Below are 18,154 nucleotides of genomic sequence, written 5' to 3'. Positions count from 1 at the left end.
TTTACCTCTGCCTCCTGTAGAAGCTCTGCATCTTTGGCCAACAGCTAATGAAATCAGGGATCTTAGTTTCTCTCCTGTCATATTCAGCTCTGATGATTACAACAAACACTTGGACACTGAAGCTTTTAGCAGCACTCCCTGAGCTACTAGTATTTTTGACACCAGTCCACACCTAAATTTAGCAATTCCCAGACCTAATATCAGTGCAACTTTACTATCGCTGATTTAGAATAGGGCTCTGGGACAACATTCTCATTCTGAAAATAGCTTCTAATTCTTCACCCAGGGCAGAAGCGCTATCCTCTTCTACCCACACAATCTGATGATTCAGTGATATCTTAGTTATTCTCATGTTCAGAGTGATGCACTGACTGATTTATGAAGCTCCCCGGTTCTTGTTATATCAATAACACTGAGGGTAGGCCTGACCCAGACTTTAAGATACACTGAATTTAAAGGACTCTTAAATTTAAATCATATCCAAATCTGCAGGTGAAACCTGTCATTTAAGGGTACAAACACCTTCAGGCATAGACCTGCAAGTGGCACACTCCAGGATGTGAGTTTGCAAAGTGACGGCTGCTGGCGCGCAGAAGAAGTGATGCCAAATGCTCCACAGATGTCCTCAGCATGTAAAGCAAACTTAATGTGCATGTTCAGAGTCTGGACTGTGTACATGCTTGGAGACTTTTGTGTGCATACAGAAGTGCCCCATGCATACATGATAGCTAGGGCCGTCCCATATTTTTAAACCTGAATCTTTCATGTAAGTCCCATAAATAATACTTCAGACTCCAAATTCTCTAGCTGGTCACTCATGAAGTTAATTCTATCTGAATATAAACTCTAGGAGAGCTTACAGTCTCATGAGAATTTAATTCGGAAAGTAGAGATTATGCTGCTTACATGACATGCCACATCTGAGCACAAAACCCACCAATGTCTTGCAGTTTTCCAGCTTATTATTCAGTAGTAATAGACATGAATGAAAATCAGACACAAGTAACACTACTGTAACTCCTGCCACTGCCGCTGCACACCTATCGCTTCAATGTACATCTTGCCATCTTATTGCTGTCAAGGCCATGCTGACGACCCGTTGATAACACCAACGCCATGTGCAAGATCTGGGAGGTCATCTCATGAAAAGGGTTAAGTTGTGGTCAGAAACTCCAGGAACAGATGTCATACTGTTGTGTTTTCAACAGGAAGCACTAACACTGACTAACAAGGTCTGCCAGCCCTTGTTGGAAGATGGACTAGAAAAATTATGGGTGAATCTGATCCAAAGCCAATCAACCAGAAAATATTCCAAATTTGCAGGGAAATCAGTGTCATATCAGAGAGGGATCAATATCAACTCTCTGGATGCAGTTTCTTGATCAGTTTATCCACTCCATAACTGTGAGGGAATAAATAAGCACCTTTGCATTCTCCCAGTCACTCCATCCTGCCCCCTCCCTTGCATTTGACAGTAATTGTACACCAGCATGGACACTCAGAAAAACTGGTGAGCAAGACGAGCTGACGCAACTCAAAATTAACCTCACAAAAAGAAAAAAAGTCATACCAGCTGCACAGTTGCAGCTCTGTAAGGGATATAAATGGACTACATGGAGTGGATATGGGGAGAGAAAGAGGAAGAAAGGACAGCAGTAGCAGCCCTAAATGAGCTTGGACTGATTGTGAAACCATCATCAGAATAGAGCTATGAATCATATTTTCTTTCATAAAATGATATCACAGAACATCTGACCAAATCAGCTCCCCATAATAACGTTTGAAAATAAATTGCAAAATATCACAGTAATGTAGGTAAACACATATAAGATACTAAGGACTGCAGTAGTTAAGACTCCATGAACTTTAGTCAGCTTGCTGTAATAACATCTACACAGCCTGCCTACAGCCACCTGTGTAAATGAACTAGAAAGGGTTGCCCTCCTTGTGATCTTATAAAAAATGCCCACCTATTTCATACTTAGAGTCTAAGCATAGAGTCATGTGATTATGAAAGACAATCAGATTTCTCATACAGGAAACATCTCATGGATATACAGAAAGATCTGAAAATGCAAACCAAAAAGCTCTTAGAATATGATATAACAAGAGAAATTTTTTACAGTTATTTGTGGAAGGAAGAATGCAGCTGCTAATATTTTTTTCTCTCTGGTTTACCAATTTAAACTGAAAATAGGAAAAACTGGTATCACCAGCCAAGAAATCAGTGCTCTAGTTTTTTAAATATCTGTCGTTGAGAATTTCTCACTCTGAAAGGGACCATTTTATCACTGATAAAATGCTTGAATGGGATGACACCTAAAAGGAAGAAAGAAGAATAAACTGAAAAAAACCAACATTAGTGAACTGGGGAAGGAATCAGCAATTATCGTTTCGATAAGAAAAATGAATGATGCTTTGTTTATAAGGTTATTTCTACTGTTATTTAAACACTGCTTAAATACCATGCCAAATTTACACACTGATCTACAAACTTTTCCTGCTAGGTTGAACTGCCAATTATAAAGAATTATATTTTGTCTTACTGAAGAATCAAACAGACAAAGAGAAACCTGGGAAGGCTGCTATGAAGTGTTTAGTCATATATAAGACATACAACAGGAGAAAGGAGAGATCAAGTGAAAAACTCTTTAGGCCTTGAAGTTTCCTCAGACAAAACCTGTATTACAAAGCAACACATCCTTCTGAGGGATTGTTAACTGCTCAGGTTTTATCCTTGCTCTACTTTTGCTGAGTGCCCTTGACAACAGTATTCCTATCTCTGATTTTCTCTCTTGTGTTTAAAAAGAAAACAATTCCTCACCTCACAAAGATGTTGTCAGATTTAGGGTTGTAAAGTGACAAGGAGACACTAATTGTCATGATATGCAATAGTTAAATTTCTGTGAAGTCAATGATGAGGTCAGGAGTGATTCAGATCAATCACGGTCATGTGTAAGAATGGAAGATACACAATGGGCTTGTGTTTGATACTTATGTTCAGGGAGAAACCTCAGATTTTCAATAAACCATACAAGGCACAGCACTATAGTGGCTTTTCAACTTAATTTGGATGAGCTGGAAAACCTAGCTTTTCTCTTTACAAAAGTTTTGCAGAAGTGTATTTAAAGAAGACACGTTCGCAGCACTTACCTTCGTTTGGTTTTGGAATACCTCCATCTCAGTGTACCAACCACGGAGACTGGCTTATTTTTGATGTGCCTCAAGGAATCAGGCATTCCCCTCAAGATGATGCGAATAAGTCACCAAGGTTGGTGGGGAAGGTAGAAGAGAAAAAAACCCTAAAACCATGTCTTCTTTCCTTGTTTGAAGATTTCCAACAAGAAAGTGAGTAAGTTTCACTGTCACCTACAAACTAACCACCCAACAATAAGATGTTATTTAGGACCTCGGAGACTTAAGAGCTCCAATTAGCTAAACTTTTATCGCGTCCCCTGAAATATTTTTAAGATATAAGTCACTTTGAACTTCTAAGAAACATTACTCTTAGCATTTTGAGCGTCATTCCAGGACGCTGTTTCCCCACGTAGCACACTGCACCCTCACCACCTCCTCGGGAAAGAGGAAGAGAGGAAAAAAAAAATTGCATCAATCTGGCACACCGGGAGTATGGTTAATCCCAAAGGCACACGGTGTTTATAAACAGTGGGACACCCGAGAGCAGCGGGGGAACCCGGGGCCGGGCCCGGGGAGCGGCAGGGCTGACGGCGGGGGCTGACGGCGGGGGCGGGCGGGCGGGGCGGCGCCGATTGGCTCCTCGGCCCGCGGGATCCTTTATGCTGCGAGCCAGCCAGCCAGCCGGCCTGGGCGGCCGGGCCGGGGAGACTCCTTTTCCCTGAGGACGGAAGCGGTGGAGGAAAGCAGCTCGCTGTCCAGGCTTGTTGGTGAGATACGCGAATCTATGTGGGGTGTCGTCCCATTTCCCCCTCCTGCTTTTTCAGTTTGTTCGCTTGGAAGGAGCAGCCGCGTTGTTTGTTCTTCAGTTATGCGTAAAGCAGGAGCTGGGTAATTAGCGAAAATATTGTTTTCCTGAGTGCTTTTTTTCTCTTCTCTGGCTTCAGGGATTGTAAGAGCTGGTCTGTTTGGGGGAGGGGGGTGTCTCGCTTTTCCGCGTTTCTGGAATTGCGGGTCCATGTTTTGGACAAACTAAATTTTCAAAGTGCTTTGTTTAAGAGGTTTCGGCCACAGACTGCATCCATTAGCTCTGTACGCGATTGCCTTGCTCCTGCCTTAAGAAAGGGTTTTGTCGGGAGTTTGGGATTTCAAACTTCTCTGATAAACGAGTCCCAAACTTCAGGGCAGTTTTAATGTCTGTTTTGTGTAGCCTTCTAGCAGATTTCCCCCCTCCACCCAATCTCTGATCACTGCCTGGCAGTCGATTATGTTCAAAGCAGATAAACTTCACAAAGTTTTTTGTGGCCCTTTCAGAGTCTTTCTCATCCCCTGAGCCGTGAAGAGAGAACTCGCAGCCACCCGAGCATTACAGTGAAATAACCCATTCAAAGCAGTGCTGTTTCTTCCCGCTCCTTGTTCCGGCAGCCCCTCCCGGGCTCTTATTTCTTCAAATTATTATTTTTTTTCGTACATGAAAAGTGTGGGGGTATTTTTTTTTTTTTCCTTCCTCTACTGTTCCCACCCAACTCGCAAATCCGGCTCGGAGTTTCTCTGCTCAGCCGTGAGTTGCAACACGGGGACGCACCCCTGAAAGCGCTGGGACAACCTTTCGCCCTGGCCTCTTTAGCGCCCGGAGTTCCTCCCTCTTCCCGGTGGAAGCAGGCACGGAGCTGCTGGGCGGGTGCAGCCCTTTCCCAAACTATTTTTGGGGACTCCGTAGGAAAAATCGGCTTGAGAAAAACGCATTAGGTGAAAGGGGGAGATACTGAACCCGTTCAGAAAGCGAGTTTGCACTAAGCCTGCTTGTAAAGCTAAAAAAAAGACTTTTTTTTTTATGACTCTGCTCTTGGGTGGGCTCCGAACTTTGAAAGCGTGTAGGCTGGAAGCGGCGGACGGACGTACCCGGCTGCTGGCGGGGAGGTGCCGAGGGGAAGGGGCGGCGCCGGCCTTTGTTCCCCGAAGGGGCGCCCGCATGGCTGAGAGTTCTTCCCTCTGCCCCTCCATCCCTGCCTCTTTCCCCTTCCCAGGCTGCTCCCGGGGTTCCGCGGATGCCCCCGGGGCTGGGGAAAGGGGGGAAGGCGGGGTGGTGTGAAAGCGAACGATCGATTTGCGCTAATTTCGGGGTTCGCGGGGGTGCCGGGAGGCCGCTCCGCAGCCGCTGGACGAGGCGCGGCGGAAACCCCGCGGAGGCGGCGGCGGCGGGGGGGGACGACCTCCAGCCCGAGCCACTGCCAGCTTCCGAGTACTTTCGAGCCTCCCGAGTTTCAAAGGTTTTTGGGAGAGCTGGGATGCTCTGAGCGCGAGGAGGCGGGTGTGGGGTGCGCGGGGCAGAGCTCCGGGGCGGGGGGGGGCGGCCTGGAGCTCCGGCTGGAGAACGGGGCGGCGGGAGCCCGAGCAAAAGGGTGAGTCGTGTTGGCTCACCTCGCTGTAGGGAGCATAAGAAACACCTGAAGCTTTTAGGAGAAGTAGCTTTAACTGCTTCTGAGCAAGGTCTTGGAGTATCTAGCAGATGGGAGACTGGCTTTACTCCAATGTAAGCAACTAAATTAAGTGCAAGGAAATGATAAAAAAGCGCCAATAATTCTGTTCTGGCCACACAAAGCAGTGGAGAACTCATATGTGCTGCTTGTGCTGCAGCATCCTCGTCTAGTGACTGCCAAGATTATGCATGAGGATCTCTTAGCAGTAGTGTTGAAATCTATTTTATATGATGCTGTTTGTTCTCACTTCTCCCCAATTCTTGCTTGTCCCCTAGCTGTTGGAAAGGGAGAAAGATAGGGTTAGTGAAGGGATAGATTATATTAAAAAAGGGAGAATAGTTGTCTTCCAAGAGAGGATAAATGCTAGCTTTTTTTTTCTCTTTAAGCAGGGTGAGAGACATTGAATCACTGTTGAGAACAGCAGCCATGGAATATTCTAGGAGTATTCCAGAAGGCTGAACCATCACACAGAGCAGTTGTAGCTCTGGTATTATGAGAGGTCCTAGTTCTACACAGAACTAGTTTTGTAGAAGCCCATGATCTGTTATATACAGAAATGTAGTATCTCGGTGAAAATGCGAGCTTTTTCACTGGTAAGGTTTCAGAGGGTTTTTTCTGCTTGCAAATGTAATAGCAGTACCTGCTTCCTAGTTCTCTTCCATTAACTGAATCAAAATGGTATCACTTTCTGCTTTCTCCAAGAGCCTAAATTATTGAGAAGCAAATTGGTTGCTCGTGCTACCCAAAACAGTAGTTGGGACAGTCTCTCTGATATCTCATCAAACTGGAGTAGTGAGTACTGAAGCTAGGAATGGTAATTTACCTATAGATTAGGACGAAGCATGTGGAAAACACTGCAAGTCATTGATAATTTGAAATGCCACTGGCTTATGAGTTCGGTGTTATTCTACACCTACAGTGTTATGGCATCTAGGGTGTACTAAGTATTGCCCCATCTACCATGGTTATTGGTCTGTGCCTGAAGAATTGTTTAGGTAATCCTTTAACTTGAAGATGTCACTTACTAAAAGTACAGAAGGACTGAGGGGGTGTTGTTGTTGGGAAAAGTTGCTGTGGTTTTGCTGTTACTGCAGTAGGTCTGCTGGGCCTTGGAACTGGCAGAAAGTGGTGGAAGGAACCAGAAAGTGATGGATTAGCATTGCACTACTAGCTCTTCCTTTCATATGGTACTTGCAGTTTAGTAAAGTATCTTCCTCAGCTTCCTAGGATATGCACATCTCGGCAGACCTTAGTAATAACTAATCTTTAAATTCCAGCAGACAGCAGCATGGTCCGCTTCTGTCAGGTTGGCTGGAAGTGACAGCAGGATTTTCCATACAGGAGACATCGTGTATTTGGGATCTATTTCACATATGGAAAATTGTGGTCCAGATCCTGAACTAAGGTCTGTACATTCCTGAGTCTTCAAAGACTGAAATGTCGTGGATGCTTGAGAGGTTTCCCCTCTTTCATAAGTTTTATGAGTAGGACATTTGCCCTTGGCAGCAAAGGGGGGGGAGTACTATGAAAGGATCTTTGAAAGATGACGCTTAAATTCTATAGTCAATGGAAAAACCACCACAATGTATGGAAATAGGATGATGAAAGAACTCCTTTGCTTTGGAATTGCAACTTTTTAGAATGAACCTGTACAGATCTTGAAGTTTACCTGTTGCTTGGGTGGTTGCATAGTCTGATCTTCAACTTAAGACCAACTTGTGGCTCAGAGATGCTGCTGCTGCTACATGCCCAGTAACTCAAAATCTAACATCCCAGGACTGCTTAAACAACCTGTGGACAGATGACCTCAAAAGAAGGGAATGTTGTTGTAAGCAAAAGCAACTTTGTTTGAAGGACTGTTGAAGAGGAACATATGTCCACATATTGCTAAGACCACAAGCTCTAAGAGTTCCTGCCTTGTAGCACAGAGCAAGTTTACTGCAAATCAGCTTTGCGAGGTCAAGCTTGACTGTCTGGTACAGTCTCCAGATTGCTGGATGTAGTTTTAACCTTGAATAAAAAGTGTTTGGTCACTCAGAACTCCCAGGAATGCTGCCATCCTCTGAAGATACACTGCCACCTTTCAGGTGCAGCAACTCAACCTCACCAACTCAGGTGCAGCAACTTTGAAATAAAGAACTCCTTTTGTCAACACAGATCATATTGTTGGAGGTGCTTTGGGATGTATTGGCAGAGGAAGAGATTTTAGCTAGTCCTCTGCATTTAGAGCTGAGGAAAGTTGCTTCAAATTGAACTTACTGTTGGACCACTAAGTCACTTTCTGCTCATGTTTCTTCTGCTGTATCCTGCGACTTTTGTTTCTTGCAGTTTCGCTTCTGCTAGGACCTGAAGAGACTTGTACTGATTGATTTTTAAACTGGCCTTTTGTCTTAGGGCAGGAAACTTACAGCTTTTCTTGTTCTTTAAACTGCTACTCATCGTACACCACTGCAGGCCCCCTGCCCTCAATTAGTTGTGTTTTTCCATGGAATATGAAACAGAAGGTGGTTGGATTTTCTTCTACTTGACTTGGTTAACTAAAGGAAGATTAGTCTTTCACTTTGCACCGTATACTGGGGGGTGTAATCCATGTCTTTATTGTTAAGACTAGACAAATTGCTTTCACAACTCTTCCTTGTAACTTTCCTGACTTTTCAATAAAATATTTATTCACCACATTTAATAGGAAACCCTTATAGTGAGTAATAGGGGTGGCAAAGGTACCATACTTAGGGTATTTCTGATGTTCTGGCTGCTCTGCAAAGACCTGAATGAAGTCCTGTGGTAATTACAAGTACTGACTTTCTATTGCATTGTTCTCAAAGCTCAACTTTCTAGAATGATCAGGCTTCTTTAATGGATGTCTTTGGTTTTGCTTCTACTCCCATCTCTGTAGCTTCCTTCTGGAGTCCACAGACTGGTATTTGTGGTCTGTCTCCCACTGAATTCCATTTGTAGTTTCTACTTGACTCTGTTTCTTTAAACTGTCCTCACAGCAGTTCTTAATCTGGTGCTGTGTGTATGCTGGTGCTGTATGTAGTTCAGTTAGGTTCTTGGGCTTATGTTAGTCTTACATAGAAGTGTGGGTATATATACAACAGACACATTTGTATATACATCAAAATATTATTTTTACTGGCTCTTGATGGTGTTAAATAGTGTGACCTACTATCCATTTCTCCTAACCAGAGACAAGTACTTCAGGTTAAATGCAAATGCACAAGTTCCTTCATTTAATTTACAAAGACTGAAGTCTTAGAGAAATCTCACTGCTTATTAAACATGTTGGGAGTGTTTTGCAGCTCCTTTGTTTAACTTATCTGATTTGACTCTTGAAGCTAAGCCTGACAATTCTTTTAGTCCTCTGTTCTGTGGCTTGTTATGGCCAGTGAGCAGCTCTTGGTGGGGGTACTACAGCTGCGGTAAGGTAGAAACTGCAGGATGCTGCTCTCAAGTTGCTCCAGCTCACCGTACTGTCATGGTTCTCAGAAGTGCTTGTGGGGGCTTTTGGTTCTCTTTGCTTTTCTGCCATCAACCTGTGCTGTGCCCGTTCCCCATGTTTTATAACAACAAAGAGCAGCAGTATCTCCTGTTCAATCCCTGGCCTTGCTGCATTGCAGAGAAGGCTGTATAAAAGGCCAAAATTCTCCGTGGTTCCCACAGAAGTAGGAGAGGATTAATGGAATTCATCCCACCCAGCTTGCAGACAGGCTTAAACAAAACATTGCACTGCTATTATTCCAGCCAATCTGCAGCTCCTTTGTGCATGCTGAGGTGGTTCTTGATCCACTTTATCATAAAATCGGAGATGTTTGTGTCTTTCTAACTTGCTTGAAACAAACATGGAGACAGCCAACATGTATGTAGGAGCCTTCTATGTTGAATCTGTTTTTAAATTTACATAGAGCCAACAGCTTTTGATGTGAAATATTTGACCGTCTCAAATAGTTTAAAATATGAAAACTACATTGAAGCCTAGAAACTTGTGTAGTCTTACAAAACAAATGAAATAGACCTTAGCTTAACATTTCACTGCTGAACTAAAGGGAAGAGTTAGCTAGCCATATGGATCCAGAAGTGCTAACAGTGGTGACTTCTGTCGCAGCTGTTGCAAATGTAGAAAACAAGCTCCTCTTTTGTCCTTTTTGGTGCCCAGCTCTTCCAGGACACTTAGCTTTAGCAAAACTCTTTGCTGTTTTCTTTAACCCTCTCCCCAAACTGACAATCACTCCCCATGAAGTGGTGTCTTTTGATGTAGATAGCCAGTGGACTGGAGAGCACAAACCTGACAGGTTTGGATGGTATCTGTGTGATGGGAGTTTGACTTGACTTAAACTAGGTCTACCTCTTAACACAATGCTTCTAGCATGTGTGTTCAGTTTCAGTTTTAAAAGTATTTGGGGCTTGCTTATGCCAGTGGAGACTGTGAATGCTTTCAGAATCAAAGTCTGGAAGTTAGGATTTAGAAGTGGACAGTCTGACGTGTTTGCTCTTTCTAGGTAGTGATTAGCCTAAAGTTAGAGTGACTCTTTAATTGAATTCAAGCTGCTGTTTATGTAACTTTAAATTCATTAAAAATATAAGTTCTTTAACTTCTGTTGGTATATCTTGAATGACTAGTGCTTCATGCTTCTGTGGAAAATGTGTATATATAGTGTGTGTGTATATATATAGACTTCACTCTTACACTGCATTTGCATGTGTTGAAACAGTTTTAGCAAATTAGTGCTGAACTACCCCCATTGGGAATTAGTATCTCAAGAAAATAACTGAAGTACAAATGCCAAACACGAAGTGAACATGTGGTCAGATAGGCTGCTTGCTTGAGTCAGACTAATTTCCTATCAATAAAGACAACCCACTTGATGAGATTATCCAAGAAGCAGCCAGGGTCGTTAATAGCTCTCTTATTCTCTCAACCTCGAGTAGAATACATTTCTCTTTCAGCTTAAGAGTTGCTTGCAGCTATGCACATCAGTGAACGGGAGGGGGTGAGAATGAACAAGGATTCTGTTAAGGGCCAAGGGAACAGTGTGTGCAGTGACTATCTGTTCTTAAGCACTTGGAGATCTGTGGGTGTAAGGAAAGCTAAAGTAGCTTAAGCAATGTTTGTTCTTGGTGATCTCAAGAGGAGGGCTTTGAAGTATTGTGGCAATGGCAGCTCCCCTACAAACATAGGGGTGATGAGCTGTTATGTGGTCATCTTAAAGAGGTTCTTGTCCTTATGATTTTTCACTTAGCAGAAAGCTCATCTCTTAATTATATATACAAATGCTTTCTTAGAGATGATAAAGTATTGTTTTTCTCCATAGAGCTGCTTCTGTTCTAGGCTGATCCTGTAGTTGCTTTAAAAGGACTGCTTTAAATTACTAGGAGGCCTTTGTATATAGGTATATGCTTTGCTTGAGGTACATCTCTGTGCATGGTGGATTCAATCTAGTGTTAGACCTTGTGCTTGCTGGCTGTGTTATGTGGAAGGGAAAGCATGGCCTTGAAACTGAAGACCTGAATACTTCCCCTGGCAACAGAGAAAATTTGTCTGTACTGTTTAATATCCTTATGCATAGGATTGGGACCTGATCTGCTCCTTGATTCCTGTAACGTCTGAGGAACTGAACAACAGGCTACATTCCTGACTGCATGACTTGGGTTGTCTAACTGCAAGAGTTTCTAACGAAAGCGATGTTGGTTCTTACTGACCAGGTACTGTTAAGATGGGAACCAGCACTAGTGTTCTGCTGCAGCCCAGCTTCCTTGAACTCTTGTGTATGTGGTTTGCAGGTAGACAAGTAAACCTGCAGACTTGTCTCCCAGGGCTCTGTGTGTAGATTGGGAACATAATCATGGGAGTAAAAGCTTTGATGAAGGGGTGATCTAGGGCTGCTGTCATGCTAAGTTGTGTATAGAGTATAAATGGTGTCTGGATGGTAAGTCAGCATGATACTTGGCTAAGATTAATGAGCCATGCTTGAGAAAGAGAGGCAGGTTTATGCAGCAGAACTGATTTGGGAAGTCTAGATGGGATGATAGTCTATGTGGACTCATGAGTTAAATCTGGAAAGGAGAGAATTAGTGTAATAGAACACTAAAAAACCCCACCAGTTCCTATACCCTGTAAGTTAACCAGTATTTGACTCTTTAAATTCCAACATGTTTTATCATCACTGATCTGAAAGAAAGAAAAACACAATGCTTTGGCACAACCCCCCCCTGCATTCTAATTTATAAATTAGAACTTCTGATTTGTCTGTCTTCCTGCCTTAGTGCCCACGTGCTACTGACGCATGTAACATCCAAATTTTGACTGTAAACTCTTGCTGCAATATGGGAGATCCATCTGGAGTTAGATACTGAATTGGGATTGTATGCTAGAGTGGTGTCTGAGGAAGAGGGAGGGATAGGCTGGAGAGCAGATGAGAGAATATTTACTCTGGAATGAAAAACTTAAAACATGGAATGAGGATAGCAAAGTCTAGCATGGTTTAGAAATGGCCATGGTACAACAGTGTTAGCCTTCAGTTTAAATGAGTCCTTCATATACTTTCTAACTGAAACTTTTTTTGCCTAGTAAGAATGCTTTCAAAAAAAATGAAAGTGAGGTGCTGTAGAAAGGCAGCTTAAATTTGTTTTCTTGCAATTAGTTGTATCAGTCTTAAATTTGACTTCCTCTTTCAGTTTGGCAGCTAGAATGGAAAAAGTCTGCTTCAGATGTTCAGCTTGATCTTCAGGTATGGCCTCTAGACTGCAACAGAAATCGCTTAGATTTGTGGGGAAATAGGTAGGAAATAACATCTCTAGATCTAGCTGCGAATAAATTTTTGAATGGGCTTAGTTAAAGCAGGCAGCAGAAAGATTTACTGATTAGGTGGGACTGTGATGTTGTAGCTCTTCAATTTTAATGTGCTCTGAAGCAGGGATTCAGCATTAATGTAAGTAAGAGAATTTGCATTCTCTTGTCTTCCAGTGTTGAATTTTGGACTGGATCCTTAACTGCTCAGTACTTCACAATTGCTTTCTCTAGTATGGGGTAAACAGTTTTCTTCAACTTTTTGTTTCAGCCAGCCTTCAGTTCAAAGCTTGCCATGTGTAATGGGTTGTCTGAAGCACACTTTTGTAAAGAGGTGAATCCACAAATGTGGGGTAGAAAGCAGTGGCGAGCTAGCCCCTTTTCTAATGCCTGTTGTGGTCCTTGCCCACTTTTGCAGGCAAGGTGTATTTATAATATTCTGAGATGAAGTGATATGTAGTCACTAGAAAATTCTTTACACCACTCATACAGAAGCTTCCAGGTAAGGTTCCAAATATGAACAGAAGTGATCTACCATAAAACTGTCGGGGGAGCTTTCTAGAGGTTGTAAAAGTACTGACTGAAGTCTCACTCTGAAGCAGAAAGACTTCAGTGCTGTGCAGATGGTTTTGATACTTTAAGCTCTGCCCTCTGCATCTGATGGGGTAATGTTAACAGCTGCAGTTGATGTCCTCTCCCCCTTTGCTGCATATTTTTGCCTTGGTACATGGGAGTTGAAAGAAGCGTGTACCAGTCTTGCACTGTAAAAGTGAACTTACATAAATGCAGACTGCTGTTGAGTATAGCATTAGAGCTCATTACTGGCATCTGCCAAAACAGATGTGATGGGTTGTAGAATAGGTATCACTATGGCTTTTGTAGCTGTGTCTTAGAGCTCTGACTTGCCTGTGTGGAAGTGAAGTACTTAACTTAGTCCCTCTTCTCAGAAGATGAGGGCATAGGGCCTCAATCATGTCACTGCCAGACTCTGAAACTTCTGCATATTATTCTTACTGTCAGTACAAAGAATGGGCTCTCTTCACCCAATCTGCTGCATGTGAAGCAAAGAATTTCATGTTGGTGCTTGTGTGTTTTGTGCAAAATCTCTTGAACTAAATTACTTACATTTGGAGGCTTTCATTCTGGAAAATGTGGTTCTCCCTTCTAGCTTGTATGGGGAAGAGTGCAGTAGATACAGCAGGTTAAAATAACTGAAAAGTGCAGTCTAAATGTAGACTGGTGCTTGAAAGATGTGATTCTGCTCTTTACCTGCTGTCTGCACGGTAGCTGTTTCAGGGAACTGATCCTGATGAAAGCAACTTAAGAAGGGAAGTCTTCTCTCTGTTCTGGCAGATGTCTCCATTTAGATTTGCTTGTAGCAGCTGGGAAGCTTGCCCCTCCATTTTAGGGGAAACTGAAGAAATCACTCTTTTCCTTTCCACCCAACAGTTACAGCAAGGGCAAAACCTCTGTAGAAACTAAATCTCTATTGGCAGTTAGCTATTTCCTGACAGTGTTAAGCACTTACAATGTGTTTCTGCTTCTAGCCCTGAAGGAGTTGAAATGCTTTACTTCAGTTGCCATCTCATGCTTTGATATCCTTTGAATCTCACTGCCAATGAACACTTCAGAGATTGCCCCAGAACTTGTAAGTGACGTCAGTAAGAAGTAGGAAGGGGTCACAGCTTTCAATGTCTCATTTTGATATGTGCTGCTGTAGTTATTTCTGATACAAAGCTCCCTTGGAGGAAGCACTGCATTTCAGTGCCCATCTTTGAAAATAAGGGGATTGCTCTTGACTAAGCAACTTCAGAATCATTTAAGGAGTTCATGTTTCGGAAGGTGTTGGATGTTGACCTTCTGAAAATCAAGTGTCTGTTCAATCTGCAAAGTCCTCAGTGCATGCACAAAAAAGCATCAAAGAATGCTGATACTTCCATCCCTGGGAGCTGTACCCTGACTGCAAGTTGCAGGCAAACTGAAGAACTTGTAGGCAAAGCCTGTGTATGAGATTGAAAGTTTTGTTTCAAGAACATTTAACCCATTGTCTGCAAAACTACTGTCAGTTATCCCTGCATTAATGTTCCTTATTGATGCAACATATATGACATAAGTCTAAATTTTTCATATATCTTTATAACAGTAGACTGGTTTTTTTGTTAATCCCACTGTCATCGTGACCATATCTTCCTACAGGATACCTGTCCAAATTGGCCAGTTTGGTACAGAACAAGGTGTAACAGTAGAAGTTTTGACATTACTTAAAATTATTTTCTTTGCAGGCTGTGTGCTTGTCCCTTCTTTCCATCTTGGTGCTTGCGAACTACATAGGAAGGCGGGCTGACCCAAGTACCTTACTCCATCTTTTTTCCATAAAGTGACCTTCTGTCACTGTGGCAGGAAATCCCGAAGTGTCAGGTGTATAACTTGCTCAGTGTTTCTGTTCAGTTCTCTTTTGTGATACAGCTCATACGTAAGAGGAATTTGAAGATTAGTTTCAAAGCTATTTCTTATTGGGAAGTGAAGAAAGAGGATATAGGCCAGGGTAGAGATAACAGCATGACTTGTGAAGACGTGTCAGCAGTCACAAAATGGTAAGAGGAACCTGGGTTACGTAATCTTGTAGCTAAAGCTGTAAGCAGCAATGTCCATTCAATGCCCATTCAGTCTTTGATCTTATTAACTTAGGGACATACTTTGTTATATTAAATTGGTCAGTCAGATGGGAAAATGTTGATAAACATGTGATTTTGTGTTTTGATGGCGTATTTGATGTGCTAACTTGACTAGATTTCCTTTGGTCTTTACATAAATCGGTGCTGCTGGAGATGGAAGAGTTCAATTTCATAAGAGTTATAACTGTTTAAATTGCCCAGAAATCAAACATTGCAAAAAAAGTTTTAAATTCTGCTTAGCAAACAAAACTCTCAAACGTGCCAAAACATTGGCTGGGCCACGCGTCCTATGAGGACAGGCTGAAAGAGTTGGGATTGTTCAGCCTGGAGAAAAGAAGTCTCTGGGGACATCTAATTGTGGCCTTCCAGTACCTGAAGGGGCCTACAGGAAAGATGGTGAGGGACTGTTTATCAGGGAGTGTGGTGATAGGACAAGGGGTAATGGGTTTAAGCTGATGGAGGGTCAATTTAGATTAGATGTTACAAAGAAATTCTTTACTGTGAGAGTGGTGAGGCACTGGAACAGGTTGTCCAGGGAGGTTGTGGATGCCCCATCCCTGGAAGTGTTCAAGGCCAGGTTGGATGGGGCTTTGGGCAACCTGGTCTAGTGGAGGGTGTCCCTGCCCATGGCAGGGGGCTGGGAACTAGATGATCTTTGAGGTCCCTTACAACCCAAACCATTCTATGATTCTATGTGTTCTTTGAACCCTGCAGCTCCTTTCTAAACAGACTGTGAAAGCTTCAAGAAAATCCAACCCACTTTTTTTGGTATTGTCTTATTACACTAGCTTACAAATCTGTCTGAATTTATATCTAGGCAGTGCTAATCTTCATCCCTGCAGCTGTAATTGCAGTGTGTCTGCTTCCGTCGCCTCTGGCTGGCCATGTTCCTTTGGTGCTGTAAAAATGGTGTTGCAGCTGAGGTCCATGTGACATCTGAAGTTTTCCAGCAGGATGGAGCATTTCTGCAATGTGCCTTCTAACCTGGACATCCCACTCCACTATCAAACAAGCTGATCTGGAATAGCTCATGTGACAGGACTATCCTGACTTTAGACCAAAAGCCTGTCCTAGGGCTTCAAGTTTTCAGAGCCAAGTGGTAGCCTTAGAATTGGAAAGACTGAAAGATTTAGAAACAGTATGTTACATCCGGTTCTACAAAGGAAGCACCTGAGTCTCCTTGTGCACTTGGGTTAGGCTCTGGATACAACTTGACCTTACCTAGACGCTTACTGAAACACTGAAGGCAGTATCAGAAGGTTGCTTTTTGAGGGGAAGAGGTTGGGAGGAACTGAATTTGGCCTGTTGAGCAACTATATAAGCTCCAGAGCTGTTGCAAGCTGTGGAAGGTCCATGTGGTGAGGATGAGAGGGCAGGGTCAAGGGAAGAGTGGATATAAGGCTGTATTCAACTGGCAGCAGTAAGCTCTTGGTTGAGCTCAACCATCACATGGAACTGCACCCTTAAACTAAGTGACTTTTCAGCACAGCCAAGGACAAGACATGGACATAGAGATCAGCAGCTCTTCAGATTACTTCTGTTTGAAACTAGGTAATGTTTTTTTGAGGTGTTCTTTCTGTAGATCTTCTGAACTTTCTTTATCCAAGAGTTGTTGAGATGTGAAAGGGACAGTTGCTACAAGCTGATAGTAAAAAAAAATGGTTCTATTTAAGAGTGTCTCCTGGAGTATCCTGCATTGCCTGGGAAAGCCACTTGTGATATAAACTTATCTTCTGTCCTAGACAGAAGGAGTGGAAAATAACTATAGATTATGATCTTTGTCCTAAAATATGTTATGGAGGAATGTGGTATATCAGCTCTATTACAGACTAATTAAAGCCTAGCCTGTGTATTGTACCAACATGACAAAATTTTTAGCTGGGAGCTGTGGGTTGTTCTCTCTGGGCAGTCTTAGTTGGTCTCTCTTGGATTTAGGTTTTTATCAGGGTGGTGGTAGTTGGAAAAAAATCTCCATGTTGGAGTGTCTTTTCATGGCTCTTCCCATGAGATCTGTCTTTTGTGTTTCTTTAGGATTTCTCTTGTCTGTGTCTCCTCAGTGGACTTCCCAAAACTGTTCTATCCTGAAATTAACTTTATACTGACTTTTTTCAAATATTGACTTCTGTGGACATTTTAAAGTAGCTTCCTAAGGATCTGCTTTTCCACAGTAGTCACTCTACAAACTGTCAAGTTTGCATAACAAACTATGCTAGCTCCACTTTCATCCCAGAATATATACTGAATGTAAAATACAGAACTATAAACAGTTGCTACATTCAAATGACAGTCATGCTTGTGGTAATACTGAAAGGATAAATAACAAACCCATTTAGGAAAGGTAGGATTGCTGCAGGGTGAAAACAGCTTGCAGTACTTGCAACTGGGGGAAGACCACATGCAATTATGAATCTTAAATCTACTGGAAAAGGTGGCAGCTACAGGAACTGTGTATGGGTGCTTGGTTCTCCCAGTGCCTCCAATCTCAGAGTGGATCTAAAAGCTTCTAAGCCACAAGTAAGAAAATGCACACCAAGAGGCAAAACACCTTAATTATGGTCAGAAAAATAACTGTCAAGCATGGTTTTATCTCTGTTCCATATTTCCTCTTGCTAGGGAGAACATACTGGTGTGTTGTCATCTACCTTCTCAGAATTATGAGAATCGGTTGGCAGTAAATAGCTTCTGTGGTGACACAACCCCTTCTCCTGTTAAGGAAAGGAGGGCATGACTAATCCCAAAGGATGGCTGTTGCAAATGGGCTATAAAAAGTTCTGAAAATGAAAGAGACTTTGCTTGTGGATTGGCACCTTCAAGTCTCCAGGCTTTTTTGGAGGGGAGGGGGGGGTAGGTATAGGCCTCCTTAAATTTCATCAGTATTGCTCTTTATAATTGCATTTTTAAGCTTTACCCAAGAGGTATATTTCTGAGGAGGGTTCTGAACAACTTCTGTCTACTAAAGGCTGATCTAATTCCCCTGAACTAGATCAAGGAAATAACAGAACAGACTGTTCCAGCTTTTAGTCACTTGATTTTTATGGCTTTTTTTCTTCAAGGAAAAGCTTAAGTTTTCTTTCCAG

General features: G+C 42.6%; 2 protein-coding genes across 19 annotated transcripts in view; one reads left to right on the top strand and one right to left on the bottom strand.

Moving 5' to 3' along the window:
• MCF2L2 (MCF.2 cell line derived transforming sequence-like 2) overlaps positions 1-18,154 on the bottom strand; it is a 178,992-nt gene that overhangs the window by 65,179 nt on the left and 95,659 nt on the right. The window lies entirely within an intron of this gene.
• Positions 3,786-18,154, top strand: part of B3GNT5 (UDP-GlcNAc:betaGal beta-1,3-N-acetylglucosaminyltransferase 5) — a 43,778-nt gene continuing 29,409 nt past the window's right edge. For 2 of the 5 annotated variants that reach the window (XR_008578252.1, XM_054835076.1), the window contains exon 1: positions 15,601-16,628. The gene's annotated coding sequence lies outside the window, so the exon portion shown is untranslated. The other 3 variants (XM_054835073.1, XM_054835075.1, XM_054835074.1) reach the window with 3 other exon arrangements.

Source organism: Grus americana, chromosome 9 (assembly GCF_028858705.1).
Source record: "Grus americana isolate bGruAme1 chromosome 9, bGruAme1.mat, whole genome shotgun sequence".
In the NCBI taxonomy this organism is placed as follows: domain Eukaryota; kingdom Metazoa; phylum Chordata; class Aves; order Gruiformes; family Gruidae; genus Grus; species Grus americana.
This window is presented reverse-complemented; position numbering and strand designations above follow the sequence as displayed.